This window comes from Pongo abelii, chromosome 2 (assembly GCF_028885655.2).
Source record: "Pongo abelii isolate AG06213 chromosome 2, NHGRI_mPonAbe1-v2.0_pri, whole genome shotgun sequence".
NCBI classification, from domain to species: Eukaryota; Metazoa; Chordata; class Mammalia; order Primates; family Hominidae; genus Pongo; species Pongo abelii.
The window spans coordinates 114,684,194-114,690,193 of NC_085928.1; the positions used below are offsets into that span (position 1 = coordinate 114,684,194).

General features: G+C 49.8%; 1 protein-coding gene across 1 annotated transcript in view; it reads right to left on the reverse strand.

Annotated features, from left to right (window-relative positions):
• MYRIP (myosin VIIA and Rab interacting protein) overlaps positions 1 to 4,792 on the reverse strand; it is a 443,644-nt gene extending 438,852 nt beyond the window's left edge. Inside the window, exon 1 of the mRNA XM_002813907.6 lies at positions 4,465 to 4,792. The gene's annotated coding sequence lies outside the window, so the exon portion shown is untranslated. The remainder of the gene's footprint in view (positions 1 to 4,464) is intronic.
• Positions 4,793 to 6,000: the final 1,208 nt, after the last annotated feature.

Here is a 6,000-nt window from a genome sequence, read left to right on the forward strand (position 1 = left end):
AAAACTATATATTAAAAAGATAATCTCTAAGGGAAATGCAAAGTAAAAGAGCAGTAAAATACATTCCATGCTTCTCAGATTAGCCAAAATCAAAACATCTGATTAATACCAGTCACAGCCAAAGATACGGGAATACAAGGAACTCCAACACAATGCAGGAGGAGGGCAACCTGCCAAACCTAGGAGAGCTAAAATAACAGATGAATGTTGATTTAAGCATACATATCCTACTACTCAGTCATTCCCCTTCTGCGGATATATGCCCAAGACACACTCTTGTACATTTCTACAAGCTCTTGTCAAGAATATTCCTTGTAATATATTTAATAATAGCAAGAGGTAGAAAAATCCTTTATCTATCAATATATAAACCGTGGCATATCAAAGGAATACTAAGCTAAAATGAATCAACTAGATTTACAATGATCAATATATGTTATCAACACATGTAAAAAAAGTTAGGTGAAAAAAATCACAAAAATAGATAAGATAGGTGTCCATAACATGGTGTTTTAAACACATAATAAAACTACACACTCTAGTAGGCACGCTGAGTCCCAACACTGCAGGCTGAATGGACTTGACCCCAAGTTCTCATCTTTCACTGTCCTTCTTGCTTATGACAGAATTTTCTATTTTCAGCAATTCCATACTTACACTTAAGTGGCTACATGTAAAATGCTAGAGTAGGTGCCAGGGAGGACAAAAGAATTATATATAAGACTCCACTCCAGCTCCTGGCCGCTGCAGAAGAGTACAACTCAGCTAGGGATGTTGTTTCAGGGACTTGGCTCTTAACCTTCACTCCAGCTTGCATAGTGTGTAAACTTAGAGTGTGCAACTTTCAAGGAGTAGCTCCTTTATCTATAAAATTGGAAAGCCATCCTCCTCCTATTGTGAAGAATAAATAAATATAATTATAGTGTCCAGCACATGACAAACACTCAACACTCTTAGTGATTATGAGCATGGAAGCCACCAAATGAATACAATCTTCTAAACAGCATCTCAGTCGTGCTGACAATAAAAACAAAAGGTGATGGATGGGAGAAGGGCACCAGTTGGGTCCACTTAGCCTTCTCCATATTTGGATACAACATCCCCACATCTCCCGGGTAACTTAGGCATGCTCTGTGGGATTTTGGGACATGTCTTCCAGCAACAGTAGCGTGGCTACAGCCAGGCCTATGTATTCCTCCAGGTTCAGCATCGACAGGGCTCTGTGAAAAGAGATACCAGCCTTCGGAATGAGAACTCCTTCCCTCAAACCTCTGAAGAGATTCTGGGGTAGGATGAGGCGACCTAAGCTTGCTTCTCAGTTAATCCTCTTTAAAATCACAAGGACACACCACCTTAACTCCATCTTGCTGAGGGAAAGGCAACAGTGTCCCACCTCCAGCTCCCTCCAGCAAGCACCTGCCCCCATCTCACAGGCCATCTTCATAAAGAGCTGGGATAGAGTTCTACCCATGGATTTAGTAGTAGGGACCACACAAGGGATCTACTTGCTAGATATGGAAAACAGTAGTTGGAAATCATGTTCGGAGATACTGAGTTGTTGGATTTTATTCCTGGGATTCCTTTCTGAGGGCTTGGGAAAAGATGGTAGGTATTTCAGTTCTCCAGCCAACCTGGTGCCACCATGTGGCAACACCACCAACAGTTCATAAATCAGTCAGCTTTCAAATTCTGATTCTGTCAACTTTTTATCTTTGAGGAATTCAAAATATTTCATTTTTATATATCAAATGAGAATCTATTCATTTTTTCTTCATTCATATTTTAATATCACATAATTTCATGTTTGCATTACCTTAATTCACCCTATGAAAAAGCTCTTATGGGAACAAACCAGCCTCCATTGACCAATGTCAGCACTGTTACATCTGGGATCAGGTTTGTTACACCACCAGATAACTAATGATCAAGGTGTGGTAGGACAACCAAGTCATTCTTCACCCAGATTGTAAGGCTAAATTATTCATTCTATTTTTCTGTATTGGCTGAAGTATAACTACTCTTGGTTTGCATTTATTAAAAAGGAGGTAGAAAATCATCAAGAAGTCTCATTTTAGCTTGGGAACTAAAATGATAAAATAAATAACAATAGTAATAAAAATAAAACTAACCTGATAAAACTAAGCAGGATGATGGCTACCCTTGGAAGATAATGCCTGTAGGTAGGAGTAATGGGAAGATTGGAAATATTCTGGGTCTTAATCAGGGCACTGGTTACACAGGTGTGCTCAGTTGTGACAATCCACTGAGTGTATCCTTCAGAACTGCATTATTTTCTGGAATTATCCTTCAACAGACTGTTAAATTCACCAAGGTCTGATCAGTCATCTCCCTTTAACTTGGCTTTCCGACAAGAGTCTGTGCATACACAATAATAATTCGAAGGCAAAAGGGGGAAGCCTTGTTTTCTACGGGATATTTTTCAGCCATTGGGAATCCCTCTGGGCAGGGAGGAAGGAGACAGAACATAATCTATGCTACTGCTAGTTTAAATGACTGAGCTGAGTATGGCTAACACTTCACTTTCTCAAAAGTGAACAAATTCTGCAGCCAGATAACTCTCCCTTCTACCACCATACACGCAGACAAACGAAACCCAGACCACACAGAACACTGCGCCACCAAGAGATACACACCACCTCTACAGAGACACACTTTGACTCCTCAGAGACAACACACACACACACACACACAGCCTCCCCCCACTCTCCAGAAACAGTCCCACAGACACAGCTTCTGGCCCACAGAGACAGCTCGCAGATGGAGGTAGTGGTGGGTAATTAGGAGAGATGCAGCTGCCCATGGACAGGCAAAGGAACGTGAGCAAGGAAGATGGAAAGCAGTATCTTCAAAGTCTTGGCAAACTAAATTTCTCTAAAACGATTTTGAAATCTGCAAATAGGGTCCCAGATATTGCTGTAAATTTTTAAAAATTATCTCCATTTCCACCATAGCCCCAGACGCCTTGAACCATCTTCCTTCGACTTTTTAATAAAACCCCAGTGCATTTTCACATTTGTCATATCCTCTGAACTCCAAGTTCCTTGGGAAGATTGAAAGGCGGTGGGGATTATTTCATTTCATAAATGAAAAAGTTCAGGTTCAAAGATGCTGGTCAGTCATCACAAAACTAAGCAGTGATCTCATGGCTGAGTTTCAGAGTTGGGGTGGGGGAGGCTGAGTTGAAGGGACAAGGTGATAATAGCAAGAGAGGCTAGGTGACCGTCTCCCCAGCCCAGAGCTCTGAGAAGCGCCCACAACACCACAGGCGGCCCCACTGGAGCCACCTCAAAGGACCTGGAGTAAAAGAATCACACCCGACATCATTTGCATACCCCAAGACTGGCCAGCCCCCCGTCTCAGTCTTCCTCCCCTGAGAAAGTGTCAAGAAAATCAAACAAATCGAGATCATGGTCGGGGAGATGGAGAGCATGGAAATGAAGCCAGACTCAAGGCATTTTCTAGGAGCGGATAGGAGCCAACGTTAGCGAACCAAACCCACAGCGTACTCGCTTCTCTTAGGAAGTCCCTAGGCCCAAACCGGTGTGTGCATTTAAGAGTTTTGGGATACGTACTTATCCTTGGGGACGGTGCTTATTTGGAAAAAGAAAAGAGGAGCAGGACGGATATAAGAACAAGTTCCCCTACCCTGCCAAGACGTCAGTAAATTAGGAACAAGAAGGGGAGCAAGTGCTCCAAAAAGCCGCAGGTCTTGGGGTTCCCACCACTGAATCTTTCCGCTCCACGGGTCCATCAGGAAGATCCTGCGCCGTTACCTCCAAATCTATGTAGAGCCCCCTGGGATTGGCTCCCTACCTCTTCAAGTCTGGCGGCTGTGGCGGAAAGGGAGTATGAGGAGGAACCCGGGATGAAACTGAAGTGACCGCCCCGCCAACAACGCTCCCCTCCCCAGGCAGCCCGCGGGCGAGGGCCAGACGCAATCCACCTGTGTTCTAACTCTGAGCACCAGCTGTGACCTTGAGAGAGTCCCTGATTAGCCCCGTTTTACAGAAATTAAGAGTTTGAGTCAGGTCCGCCGCGCTGGGCTGCTTGCGGGGCGCTTAACGGATGGTTTGAGGCGTCCCGCCGGTGCGCCCGCAGCACAGTAGGTACGCGGTGAACCGCAGCCCAAGCGCTACGTGGCCATCCGGGATCGGAAAACGCGAGGGAAACGCAGAGGCGAGCTCCCGCCCCAGCAGCGAGAGAAAGAGGCGATTCTGATTCCGCGATGATCCCTGAGCAAGTTCAAGTACCCGCGCCCCTCGCCCCTCCGCAGAGGCTGACTGACCGCGCCTAGGGTTCCTGGCTCCGGACGCGCACAGGGTGCGGGGGAGCGTGAGAGACACCTCCACACCTTCACACACCCACCCCGAAGTTGCGGCAACGTTGAGGGGAGAGTGGCGCAAAGCTGCCAGAGGGGAGAAGAGGGAGGCGGACGGTACTCACACCGGGTGGCCCAGCCTGAAGCAGGTCCGCGACCGGGGTCATCGATGGCGGCCGGGCTCAGGCCACCGCGCCTCAGTACGCCCAGGGCACCTGCCGCAACGCGCCGCGTGGATTAGAGGCTGCCGGCGGCGAGGAAGGGGCGCGGGTCGGTCTGCGCGCTAAAGCTGGGCTGCAGCACCGCGGGGGCTCGGCTGCCAGAACCGCAGCCGCAGCGGGAGCCCGGGAACCGACAGGAGGCGGGAGCGCGGCGGCGTCGGCAGCAGCGGCTGCGAGGGAGGCGCCCGCGCCGCAGGCAGCCAGGGCCAGCCTGGCCGCAGCCACCGCCGACACCTGCTGGCCCGGCCGACAGCCAATCAGAGGCGCCCGGAGCGGGGGAGCGTGCGGAGGCGGGGCGGGGGCGCGTGCAGGGCGCCCGGCGGGAGGGGCCGCCAGCTATCGCGCCTGCGCCGGGGCAGGGGGTGCCCGCCGGGCCGGTTCCTCCAGAGCACCTCCGGCGCGCGGGCGGCACGCGCCGGGAGGGGCGGGGCGCACCGGGAGGAGGCGGGGCAGGGCTGCGCGCGCCCGGGGCGGGGACCCGCACCCCTCCCGGGGCTCTTCCCTGCGGCGCAGTGCAGTATTGGGGCCGCGGTTCGGGAGCCCCCAGGTGCGACTCCAGGTCCTTCCCCGATTCTAAGTCAGGCTTTTCCTGTCCCCTGCCTCTGAGTCCTGGGGGCCCAGACCCTCAGTGACCGTAGAGTGATGGGTCACCAGAATCCGGGGCCTGCCTGAATCTAAGACATGGTGTGGCGCTCCTCCACAGACAGCTCTTCCCCACTTCACAGTGCCTGGGTAATTAAAGTCGCCGTAGTGACCACTATGTGGATTGCTTTAATTCTCCCATAAATTGACTACGCTAACGACTCTCATTCATTCAACACACATCAAAGGGGTTAGCGATCAGAGAGCTGTCCAGGCTAATGCGCGCCCAAGTCTCCCAGACCCCCCACAGCTGCGGAACCACCGGGTTAGTGAGCCCGCGCTGTCAGAAAGACTCCCAAAGACTGCTGCAAGTGAGGAACGCTTTCGGGCTCGTGCCAGGAGTTCCCGGTCCTGGAAGAATGACTGGGAGTTGAAAGGTTCCACTCCAGGCCAGGACTTCATTGCGCGTTTGCATCCATTAAGCCAGGAATCTTCCTGAGACCGACTGCCTCAGCCCCAACAACTCGGCTGTGAAAACACTTTGTCAATTTTAGCTGCAGGGTGGAAGTCGCTCCATGAAAATAAAGCATTTATGGAGTTACACTGGTGATTTCTGAATCCCTGGAAATCCTCTCAAGCCGGTGGGTTGAGGCTGTTCTCTCCGTGTAAATTTGCGCAGTAGAAATAAATGGCTTGTTTGCTGATCAGTCCACAGCAGAAAACAAAACAAAACAAGAGAAAACCTTAAAGAAAGGAACTCGGAAGGTAAAGGAGTTAATTTCTTTAAAGATTCTATTCCCTCCTTTAAAGGGATCTTAATGTCTACAAACTGGTAAAGTGGAAGGAAGTTATTTTGTT